Source organism: Eulemur rufifrons, chromosome 7, assembly GCF_041146395.1.
Source record: "Eulemur rufifrons isolate Redbay chromosome 7, OSU_ERuf_1, whole genome shotgun sequence".
NCBI lineage: Eukaryota > Metazoa > Chordata > Mammalia > Primates > Lemuridae > Eulemur > Eulemur rufifrons.
In genome coordinates, this window is record NC_090989.1 from 286,858,857 (window position 1) to 286,871,891 (window position 13,035).

General features: G+C 39.1%; 2 long non-coding RNA genes across 2 annotated transcripts in view; both read right to left on the reverse strand.

Annotated features, from left to right (window-relative positions):
• LOC138388608 (uncharacterized) overlaps window positions 1-13,035 on the reverse strand; it is a 215,466-nt gene that overhangs the window by 162,104 nt on the left and 40,327 nt on the right. The gene's annotated exons all lie outside the window — the stretch shown is intronic.
• Window positions 1-13,035, reverse strand: part of LOC138388607 (uncharacterized) — an 84,132-nt gene that overhangs the window by 40,369 nt on the left and 30,728 nt on the right. Inside the window, exon 2 of the long non-coding RNA XR_011234145.1 lies at window positions 7,375-7,509. This is a non-coding gene — a long non-coding RNA (uncharacterized lncRNA). The remainder of the gene's footprint in view (window positions 1-7,374; window positions 7,510-13,035) is intronic.

The window sequence follows — 13,035 nt, forward strand, 5'->3', positions numbered from 1 at the left end:
TTGAAAGTCAACATACACACGAAGAGGACTTACAGTTTGGGCTTATATATATCTGTAGTGACAGGAAGAACTCCAGGAGAACTCAGAAATTTCAATGCCAAACATGTCACAAGAAGTCAGAGGTCACATTTTTCTAACTGGGGTTTGACCCTAAAGTAAGCAATACATGTAATTAATTGATGCCTTATTCTGAAACATTAACTTGAATGGGACTAGTCTACCAATCCACTGTTAGTCTAGTCATGCTAGTCACAATGTGATCACCTCTAGAAACACAAAGTCAAAGTTACTCAAGACAGAAAGGAAACATACAGGTTGACTATTTTGATTGCTTTTTCCAAGTAGTCAATAAAAAATAAGTTAACCTCCCCAATCACACTGCCTAGGTAATAATGCCAGTAGAGACTAGTAAAAAATCCATATCTGTTTCAAAAGCGTGTCTTTAAACTATAACTATTACTTAAAATAATTATAAACTTCTAATGCCATGTTATAACTACCCAAATTAGATGTGCATAATTTGTTTGGATTAAAGAAGAAAAGAAAGTGATATATGTAACTTGATTTTATTGGACATTAAACTAACATGGTATTTAGGGAAATAACATGTCAATGAGTTATGGATCATTAGGAATCTGCATGATTGAAGGCTTAAATTTCACTTGTTACTGATTTTTTGTTATATGATTCTTCACCCTTTATATCTTGATTAGTAATCTGTGAAACAAGGGCTAACATCATCTTAAGCATAAAAATATTTTATAAATATTTAATAGAAATGTTAAGTAACTGAGTATTTCAAAGCTTTAATGACAACTATCCAAATTACATAAAAGTGATGAATTCATGTGACAACTATAGTGTTTACAGACGTTTAAACTGCAAAGAGGATTACTATTACCTATGCGTATCTTCACACAACCCTCAACTGACTACCGTATTTCCTTTTTTAATGATAAAATGACTCAACTGTATCAATTTTATGATGATTAAACATTAGAAGACATCCTTCCATTTCTAGAAATGTAAAACGTTTTTATTGAGAGGCCAAAATTCGTGCTTATTTAGTTCCCAAATGAAGTCATCTATAGAATTTATGTTATCATTCATTTATAAACATGAGCTTGAAATCAGAGGGACAGCTTCACCGTTAATCAAAACATTAGACTTTATCCCAGATATGTATTTTGAGCTCAGATTGATCTTTTCAGTAAAAATACTTTCCATAGCAAAATAATAAAACTTGTGAAAGAAGTTTCCCTTAGGTATATTTTTTTAAAGATTTGAATTATTGAATAAATCTCAGCAGTGATTCTGTAACTTACAGCACCTTTCCTACTTTCTTGGATACACTAGCAGTTCTTTTAAAAAAGGAAAATTAAAAGAGAGTGGTAAAAAGGACTCAGAACACTCTTTCCTGGGGAGGTGTCATGGACAGGTACTGCTATGAACTCTGAATGTTGGATATCATCACACTTAGGTGGAATAAACGTCTAGAATGAACACAGATACATTCTCCTATTTTGTTATTGAGATAAGAAGATTATTATTAGTTGCTAAGAGTTCAATCAATTATGACGATCTGAGGCATAACTGCTTTAAAAGGCCACAAATTCTACTCGTGGAATTTCCTTTTAAAATTGCAACGTCAGTCTTACTACATTAAGGATCCTGTATTTGATGGTGATATTGCTGTGGATTCTGTGTGTCCAGTGTTATACCCAAACATGAAGAACATGCCTTGGGTTTGTTTCTGCTAAAAGGGTTTTTTTTTTTTTTTTTTTTTATTGCTTTTAGCTCTGCTTTTGAACTTCAGAAAATATCCAGTGCCTTTAGCAACAACTTTTTTTTGTTTGTTTGTTTTTTTTTGAGACAGAGTCTTGCTCTGTTGCCTGGGCTAGAGTGAGTGCCATGGCATCAGCCTAGCTCACAGCAACCTCAAACTCCTGGGCTTAAGCAATCCTACTGCCTCAGCCTCCCCAGTAGCTGGTACTACAGGCATGCGCCACCATGCCTGGCTAATTTTTTTTCTATATATATTTTTAGTTGGCCAGATCATTTCTTTCTATTTTTAGTAGAGATGGGGTCTCGCTCTTGCTCAGGCTGGTCTCGAACTCCTGACCTCGAGCGATCCACCCGCCTCGGCCTCCCAGAGTGCTAAACAACTTTTTTTTTTTTTTAAAAGAAAAATCGCAAGATTTTTGTCAGCTGGGAAGATGGTGGAGGTAACACTTTTAAACTCGCCCCCAAACCTCCTAGACAGAGTTACTGGAAGAGTAGCAAACAAAACAAAGCAAAAGGCCCTGGGACAACATATACAGTACCAAAAAAATTAAGCGATAAGGAGTCCTGAGAATCCCAAAATTTGAGCAGTCAGGACAAATCTGCAAGAGCTACAGTTGCAATCGGTACTGACAGCTACGGAGGACAAGGAGGGACAAGGCGGGGAATCTAGGGGAGCTGAACACAGGAGGACCAAACTCGCAGCTGCAATGGACAGGGTGAGACACCCTCACGTGAGACGATCCACAGTAATGCACGGATCCGTGGTAAAGTCCCGAGGAGCTGGAGCACGACAGCCCTCTGAACACTCAAAATTAGGCAAAGCTCCCTTCCAGGACAAAGCCCCATATCATAGAGAAGTGTGAGGAATTAAAGTATCAAATACTACTGGAGTCAGTTAAAAAGACCTTTAGTATAAGAAAGGGTGGTTCAAGGAAAAATGGGAGAAAGAGAGAAAAACCTAGGAAATCTCAAGAAATATGAGGCCATATTTTTAGCACTTCATAAAACTGGCATAAGAAGAGCATTAGAGCCATGAATCTAGTAAAAGGATTCAGACCCACTTCTCCCTGCTACAAGTTTGGGAAAACAGATTTTCACACCAGAATGACAACAGGAAGGACCACGGCTCACAGGACAGAGTGACACCCTTATGATGAAAGCGTGTCAGAAAGATACGCCTGCAAAACAGAAGAAAATCAGGGTCCACTGTTTCAAGAAATGAGAAAAGACATTAAGAAAATGATATAATAGGAAAGCTGTAAATCAGAATTAGAAAAACTCAGGAATGAGTTAAACATTTGAAGTAAATGGAAAAGAAATCACTTCAGAAGTGAAGTCTAAACTAGAAGCTACACAAGAGTGATTATACAGCAGATAATATCAGACAAACAGAAGTTGAAAAGAATGAAAAAATTAAAAATCAAAAAGAAAAAAGATGAAAACAATTCAATTGAAAATTACAAACACAGAAGACAGGAAAAGAAGACTAAACACACTAAGACAGGCCTCAAATAATAAAAACTAAATATATATAATAGTAATATAATCATAACTATCTATAATTTTAAGTTTCTTATTCTCAGATAGCTGTGTATATAATGTTGAATAAAATATTGACTAATTATATGATATTCTAAAATTTTATTGTTCATGATATCCATGATTCTCACCATGTCAGAGGAAAGGTAAGATTTTAGATAGAAGAGATACATAAAACCCAGTAGCCATAAATTTGAATGGAAAATATCAGTATGAATTAATGAGGTGTTTTTATCTTTTAAAAGTATATCAATTTCCTAACTCTGTCCATTCCAAGGCCTACAGAGACAACACAGTAGCAACACGGAGTGGCCAGAAAGTACTGTTGAAATACAATTTCAAACTAAAAGAAACCGGAGCCCCTGGAAGAAACTAGTGGTTTAGGATGTGTACAAAATGGGCCTTAAACCTTGTCACCTGAGAAAGCAGCAACGAACTTCGGGAGCCAACACAGAGGCTCCTGCTGGTCAGAGATGGGAAAACCTCAGCATCAGTAAGGGTTTTGTCAAAAACGGACTAAAGTATCTCAAGTGTGTTTAAGTCCATGGATTGCAAATGACAACTAAGAGAAAAAACCCAGCTGGTTACCACTGGAGGATGCTATTTTGAAAACTGATAAATACATAAAGAGAAGGAATTAAACACTTCTCCTACTTTTCCCATGTGAACCATACCACAGCGTGACCAAATAGCAGATAATGGGAGGCTATGTCCTTACAGAAGCATTCCAGTTAGCAAAGGAAAGATAAAATTAGATTACCACCATTTTGCAATTCTTAATGAATTACTGGATCTAGCATCAATAGCTACATATATCACAAAACGAGACGACTGACACATGTGCCTCCTGAACACACAACTCTCCGTAGCCTGTGCAGCAGCCTCGACCCACCCACAGCCCCTGGACCAACCATCAATTTCCATGAAATACAGAGGACTGAGCAGCAGGTCAAACTGGACCACAGTGCTGCGATCCTCGAAAGCCAGACTGCGAGAAACCAAATGACCCAGTTTCCCCAATCAATAAATCCCAAATGAAAGCCAAAACAAAAAAGATGGATGAGAAATCCACGGATCAAAAGAACAGAAACAAGCAGAACGAAGCCATTATACCAAAGCAAACGATAATGTTTAGGACACAGGATGCAGGACTGCCTAAGAGGCGATCACACCAAACCCCGTAACTTTGAATGCATGACTCAAACTATGTAGCTTTCAATTTTTTTTATAATGGAGTCACCAGTCAAAATAAAGAGTGAAACTTAATGACTACATATGCAATCCTAACAATAATTCTTCTGCAGTAACTTCAGCCATTTCTAAAGTTTAAAAGTCACCTCTATGTTCAGACTTAACTGTAACTAAGCAGAACAACTTGACTTAAAATGAATCCAAGGCTTGAAAGTACAGAATAGGAATATCAGGCTTTACAGCAAAAGATTGGATTTCCTGTCCTCGTCCCTTGCCACTTCCTAACTGACCTCAGGCAAGCACAGCAGGCAAGAAAGTTGATGTTAACCAAGAAGCAAAGGCACTGGGTCAGGCAGTTCTCTGCACAGTACCCCCTGGAGCCAACTGTCCAGCAGGGAGATAGTCACGACTGTGACTGAGGTTGGGAAAGAAGCACAGAACGCTCGGACGTGAGCCACTGTGATGGGAGGAAATGCCGCACAGCTCTCAGAGGGGACGAGGCAGAGGACACACGAGGAACCCCTCCTGAGCACTTACCCTCGGGTTTTCTTCCTTTCCTTTCATCCATCTTTATATGACACTAATAAAACTAAGACTATTTACTAGGTAAAATAAATTTATTGATATTTAATTCAGGAGCTACGGAACTCACAACATGAAGGAAGATAACCCTTGGCATCATTTAAGGCTACACTGATGAAGCACGGAGAGAAAGGAACACTTACCAACAAGCCACGATACAAAAGGAGAAGGCGTGTGCAATCCTGTTTAACAACCTTTGCATCTTTTGCCACAGTTTAACTTGCGCACACACAGGTGCTGTGATAATCCAACAGACCTCTGCACCCGGCACTGTGGGGTTAATTCTCTGACTCCCACAGGGCAGGTGGTCACAGCCTAACAGCAACATTCACTAGGAGAGTCTGACAGCTTCCTAGGGAACATCCCTAGAGCTTCTAGAAGGATGCTACACGTGAGATCTAGAAAGATGCCACACGTGAGAAAAAGGAGTAGTCTGAAAAACTGAAATGGTTCAGTCAAGCTTACATGATTTTAATTTTTAAAAACGAATCCAAAGAACAGTATTGCATTTCAGCAGCCTTCTGTGAGCAATTTTGATATACAAAAACTGTTTTGTTAAAAGTCTCAACCATAAGAAAATACTACTTTTAAGTCTTTGAGATTTTTTTAAATGTTTGTATTATCAACATCACCTCTCTGTAATTTGTATTTAGCTACCACACCTCAAATTATTTGCTTTAATTAAAAATATAATAATTAAAACAACGTACTTTTTATTCTTATTTTTCATACAGTATTATTTTGTTCCTTCCACTATCCTACAGGAGCTAAGAGTTGTGCATGGTCAGCTTTAAAGTATTCTGAGCGTGAGTGTAGAGTCAGAGCCACACAGAGCCTGAACCCTTTCTCTATCTTCTGTTCCTTCCCTTGCAGGTAATTTTATGATCTTCTTCACCAGAATACAGGGAAGGGACAAAAATATATGAAATTCAATTTTGTTACTTATTAACAAAGGTCAAAAAAAAAAGCGTTTAAGTGAGCTTTTGTAAATTATCTGTTTTCCATTTTTACACATAGCATTTAAAGAATATGGAGATATAGGTATAAAGAAATTTTATCTAAATTAACAACAACAACAACAAAACCAACCTCCAAACATTTAAAAGGATAAATTTGGCTTTTGCTTTGTTTTGTTTTGTTTTGACACAGAGTCTCACACTCTGTCACCCAGGCTAGAGTGCCATGGCATCAGCCTAGCTCACAGCAACCGCAAACTCCTGGGCTCAAGCAATCCTCCTGCCTCAGCCTCCAAAGTAGCTGGGACTACAGGCATGCGCCACCATGCCCGGCTAATTTTTTCTGTATATATTTTTAGGTGTCCATATAATTTCTTTCTATTTTTAGTAGAGATGGGTCTCACTCTTGCTCGGGCTGGTCTCAAACTCCTGAGCTCAAACAATCTGCCCGCCTCGGCCTCCCAGAGTGCTAGGATAAATTTGGCTTTATTCCTTTAAAAATACCCAGAGAAACAAAATAAAACCAAGTTCTTATTTTAAGACATCCTTATAATTAGTATATAACAAGTAAATAGAAGAGTCATAAATTAGTTTGATTTTATTTTGTATCCTGAATCTTTGTCTACCAATATAAATAGCATTAGAAACTGGGGTGGGGAGGAATTTTCTTTTTAAAAACTGAGTGGTTTTTTTAATAATTTCTAAAATATAGAATGAAATTATTAAATATTCTGTCAGTGGGCTATGACCTAATGCAATTTTGCTTTGTTTTGTTAAGAGGGTCTTTGAGGGACTCTGTGGCCCCACTTAGAGTACAATGCCATCATCATAGCTCACTGCAGCCTCCAACTCCTGGGCTAAGGTGATATCCTCCTGCCTCAGCCTCCCAAAGTGCTAAGATTACAAGCATGAGCACACAGGCAAGATGTTATTTACTTACTGCACATACCATGCTTGTCCTGTATTACAATGAGTAACGAACAGTATACTATTTTTAGACAGCTTCACTACATAAAAGCAAATGATTAACTAAAAGCCATTTTAATAAAAGACCTAAAGAGTTAAAAATTCTGATAACTGCAAAACTATTATAAATAGTACATACTGATATTTTACTTATCTAATATTTATTTTATAAACACAAGTTGCTTGTGTATGTTTCTGTATTTGTTTTTCTAACTATAAACTCCTGCAAGGTAAGTGACTTCAGTCCTTTGTAATGTATGTTGATTAGCATAATAAAGTATTTTTGGACTTTCCCCCAAGGTCTTACATGAAATTTTACAGGGATTTTTTTGTTTGTTTGTTTAAATTTACTTACTTTGTAATACGGTCAATGTTGGCAATTTGCTTCTGGTTCCGTATAATCTGAATGGCTGCCCAAAGATGCTGGATAGCTTTTGTATCCACCTGTCATCTTTTTGTTAAACGTGCCATGACCTGTTTACTTCTTTAGCTGTAGTAAGACATAAAAACATAAGGGAAAAAAAATTACAAATTGAATTATTATCGACACAAGTGAGTAACATCATCAGTGCCTCTTGACTACTGATCATACCAAGGTAGCAGGTAGCACTGCCAACTTTCTGCCTCATTCCCTACCGTCCACCTCACCACCTTCTTCATACAAGTTACCATTTGCTTCATTACTTCATAAAAAGTGAGAGTCTAAAAACGAAAGGTTAAGGTTTTCCCAAAGAGGACAAGTGGCTACCTTATGCCAACATGTTTTATTAAATAAATTTAAGTTTTATTCTAATGCACAGAAATATTACAAGACAAAATTTCATTTATCAATAATACATTGTTTGTAATTTGATCAATATAAAATGGAATTCAAATGCCCTAATTGTTTGTACTTTGGTTTATTATAATCATGGCTTAAAAAGTCCAATTCTGTATGCATATATTGATAAATGGAAGCATTTCAATAAAATAAAACCATGAACAGAAAATGCAAAAAGTATTAATAGTTACTTCTGGGGTAAGATGGGAAAAGCTGGCAAACAGGATACCAGAGGGCCACAAATTATTAGGAACAATCATATTCTTGAATAGATGTTAATTTCAGGGGTATTTATTACATTATTAAGAAACAACATTGCTATTTTATTCAAATTTCAGTATTCTGGAGTAACTGAAGAAAATAGCCACCCGACCTCCAGATGATTCTCTACCTGTGCCTGGCAAGACTGGGGAAAACCCTGGGGCCACAGCTTGGGTGTCTGGTGACTGAGGGTTTTACAAAAGAGGCCTCTCCTGACTCAGCTCGGAGGGACTCATCTGTTAGGAACAGAGTGAGCCTATGAAACCTTCACCACGAACTTAGATCATGAATCCCAGCATTTGGCAACAACTGAAACATATCTCTAAATCTTACAGATTATAATGCTAAGTTTAAAATCTAGGCCTTAAAAATACAGTACACGTTAAAGCTTCTGGGATTCCTAAAATCTCCTTGCCCGGACCTTTCCTGTCCTGTAAGGGAAGAGAATGAGCGAGGGAAGCTCATTCTCGGCACTTCACTGTGCTGCGTGATTGCCAACTGAGCCCTGTGAATCTCCTCTTTCTCCACCTCCACACTTCTTTTCTCAGCCCCCTCAGTTCTCCCTTTCCTTGACAAACCCAAGTAAACTCCACAGCTGCTATCAAAGCTTATCCTGAGAAGACTCACTTCCAGTTAGTCTGGGCTCAGTGGGGCTTCTAGAATGAGATGGTTTTCAGAATTACACTACCGACAGAATACATTCTGAACATGTTTTAAAAGGTATTCTTGAATATCCTACTTCTTCACACTTTTACTTATAATAGTTCCAGACTTTGCTCCAAGAAAATAAATAAAAAATAATGCCAATATTCAAATTTAAAGAAAACTTAAGGAAAATCAGTTGGTTCTGTACAAACTTAGATGTAAAACTAAAATATAATAAAAAATACAATTAAGAAACACTTCTGTTTTAGAGTAATCACTTTAAGATGAAAGAAACTTTAAGATGAAGGAAGACAGAAACTTCTCAGTTTAAGTGCACTCATAGAGGAGTGCCAACTTTCAGGATCTGATAAGCTGTACAGCAGGAATTCAGTGATAAGAACATATGTTAGAAAGTGACATCTAATGGTGAACTGTAATAATACAACTTAACCCTGTGAGATTACACAAAGACTCAGACACAACAACAAAATTTCAGTCATTCTTACACACTTGAAAAAATACACAGTTGCCCACTTTGTGTAAAGTACTGTGCTAAACATAAGGAAGTATTTAAAAATGTATAAATAATGGCCAGGCATGGTGGCTCATGCCTGTAAACCTAGCACTTTGGGAGGCCGAGGCAGGAAGATTGCTTGAGGCCAGCAGTTCAAGACCAGCCCGAGCAAAAGTAAGACCTCATCTCTATAAAAATTAGGAAAAAAAAAAAAAAATATAGCCAAGCATGGTGGCACATGCTTGTAGTGCCAGGTACTCAGGAGGCTGAGGCAGGAGGATCACTTGAGCCCAGAAATTTGAGGTTGCTTTGAGTTGTAATGACACCACTGCACTTTAGAATAGGTGACTGAATGAGATCCTGTCTAAAAAAAAAAAAAAAAATGTAAAAAATACCGATGCTTGCCAAAAAATAACCTAAAACCAGTAGAGAAAATTTGGTGTATGCATGGAACTATGAATTGTATGGTAATATATGACATATAAATTGTCCACAATATGAAAATTCGGATGGCGAGACATTAATTCTAGCTTCAGTAAAAATTAAGCAGAAAGAAAGAGACGTCTTCTGCAAAATGGTAAATATATGGAAAAATATAAGAGCCAATCTTTTCCTTTGTTAATTTCTTTAAAAGATAATTGGCTGCTTAAAGCAAAGATAAAAATAATTGGTAGGTGTCATTAGGTTTATAATGCATGTAGAAGTAAAATACATGAGAACCACAGCAAACAGATGGGAAAGGGGGAATAAACAGAATGATACTATTGCAAATCTCTTACATTTTTTGTGAAGTGGTATCATGTTACAATGTTATATATTATATATTATAAATGAATTATATTAATTCATGGGAGACTATGGTACATTAAGCATGCATACTGTAATTTCTAGAACACTAAGGAATAATACAAATAGGTATAGCTAATATATAATGAAACTTGTAAGTTTTTTCAAAATACACATATATAAAATTATAAATAATTTATTCAGAACTATCAAATATGAAGCAGCAAAGCTAACATTTCTAAATAATATTAAAATAGGAAACACAACTATTTATAGAATATAATACAGTGGGAACCAAGTGGCAAAAACTCTAAAAGTGACGTCACATATTCCTAGAAATGATTGAAATCGAGATTAAAGAATGAGGCAATGCTACACACCTCAGGAAAAGAGATGCAATGTTAAAATCAAAGATTTGTGAGCCCTGCCTGAACCAAGACACAGACAGCAGGTTCACCTTGCAATGCAGGTGCCCTGTGGGGAGGGTCATTCGCACTAGAAGCCAAGTAGGGAAGCAAAAGCGACAGGGCCGGGAGGTGGCGGAGGAGAAGAGCGACTTTTCACTGCTGCCTTCGCGGGAGCGAGCGGCCGTGGAAGCTTCTGGAGGGCGGGGAGTCGGCCTCGCGGCTCCGGGGGCTGCAGGAACTTCTCAAGGACGCGGTTTGGTCCCGGCCGCCTGCGACCTGCGCGGGGACAGGAGACGCTGGCGCGGTGCGGGCGGCCCTGGCCGAGCGGCGGGAGCTGCAGCTCGAGGCGCGTTTCGCTTCCCAGAACCGGAGCCGGACGGAGCTTCCGCCGGCGCAGTGGACGCGGCTCCCGGCCCCGGCGGCCTCGGAGGAGGACGGAGGCTGCGGCTCCAGCCGGGGCTGCGGCTTCTCCCACCCGGAGTCTCGAGTCCCGGGGACGAGGCCGAGGAGCCACCAGCGCGAGCCCGTCTGACTGCACGGAGCAATGCGCGGTCGAGCCCTGGCTATCCCAGCACCCTGGGCCGACCAAGGCCGCGGCTGCCAGCTGCTCTGGGGCCCAGGGTCCGCCTCCGTGTCCCTGGAGGACCGCAGCGACGGCGTGCTGGCCGCGGCCCGCGACAGCTCCGCGTCACAGCACGGGGACACCCGCGTCTTCCTGTGGGTGGTCAGCAGGGCCATCGCGGGGGCCGCAGTGGGATCCAGTTCGCACCTTCCACCTGGACCCACTCGGGGATGGACAGAGACCTCGAGGGCTCTGGTTTAGACAGGAGCAAAAATCACTGGAACGACGCTGACGATTTCACTGGCTGGGCTGGGATGTGGCCTCCCCAACCCGGAGTGTCCTTCCTGAAGACGAGCCAAAGATCCAGTGGGACCAAGCAGTTGCCACTCTGTTCTTCACTCCTGTCACACGCTTCCCATGTGGGACTGGCTCCAGCGAATGGGGGCCCCAAGTTACCTACTGTTGTCACACTGTACACGTATTCAGTATTTTAAGGCTTGAGATTGTGACAGGCTCGTAATTGTGACTTACATTAAATTCATGACAGGTATTAAAAAAAAAAGCCCAAGTACAATATTACAAAGAACACAAGAGAAAGACAAATCCAAGTGAGGTGAATACAATGAAGTTTGGGGCATACTATAAAAGTATCCAAAACAGCTTGGCCTATTAAGACAAGATCTCTTTAAAGTATAACCACTGACATTCTTCTTACAAAATCTAAATTTATTCCTTGATTTAACATATAATTCACATTCGCCTGTGACAACACCAGGAGCTCTTCTACGCTCTAAGGATACAGCAATAAGCAAAGAGACAAAAATCCTTCTCTAATCTAGTAAATATAATTAATGACGTGACTAGATACAAGAAAAGAATTGTAATTTGGGTGTTCACCAATAAAAAGAAAACTAGATCCTATGTGTAGACAGTTGATCATTTAAGGTCCTTGTTGATGTGGCCAAACCAACTTTTCAGCCCCTCCTTACCTGGATGTGTATTCTATCACTATTAAACTGTACTATTCACATTCCCAAATATGCCCCCAAACCTCACACCTCTAGCCCTTTGTTTATGCAGTTCTCTCTTCTGGAATGTTCTCCCCTGCCCCATTACTAATTAGTAAAAACTGTCCTTTCTAGGACTTACTCTAATCCAATCTTCCCTGACCAAACTAAATCAAACTCAATTGTCTTTTGTATTCTAACAGTAATTTGTTTATATCTCTCTCACAAATTTATTGCCTGTACACATAACTACATATTCCTCAAAAGAATTCTTTTAATTCAACTAAGACAAGACATGTTGTTTATTTTTACAGCTAATGTCTTTCAAGGTGCCTAGCACAGGTTTCAACATGTTAAATCTGCAATACAAAATTTTTAAACTCAACTTTTTCAGCTGTTATGTAAACAACAAGATCCTAGAGTAAGCCTTCATTTCTGTTTTATCAAAGACTGAGACATCAAAAAGGAAGACCAAGACCGGAAGACTTGCAGAGATCATTGCCATAGTCCTCAATCTTTTTTCTACTCAAATGCATTTGAGGAATACAACAGACTCCTTTCAGTAAAAGTAGCTTGTGACTCTCAAAAATAAAAAACAGAAAACTTGTGAGTAACTTTAATGAGGCCCCAGGCGACACTGACACTCTCCACCCTACACACGCAGGCTCACCGCAGCCCCTCGGTCACAGCAGCCTCGTATTTTCCGCCCACACCAGCTTTACACAAACAGCAGGGAAAAGAGGAGAGAAAAGGAGAAAGCAAGTCAAGAAAAACTTTAAAATGGGCAAAGTTGAACAATCTGCTTGGGGATATACATGTATGTGAAAATTGCTTTAATGCAAGAGAATGATAAACACAACAGGCAGGAGAGCAGCGAGGGGACAGGGAGGGGACAGGGAGGAGACGGGGAAGCCACATGCGAATTCACACCATCAAACAGGTTCTGAGTTTTACTTGCAATGGGTTCAAGTTTTTGCTTTTTTATTATGTTGCATAAAATGAACATAAAAATAT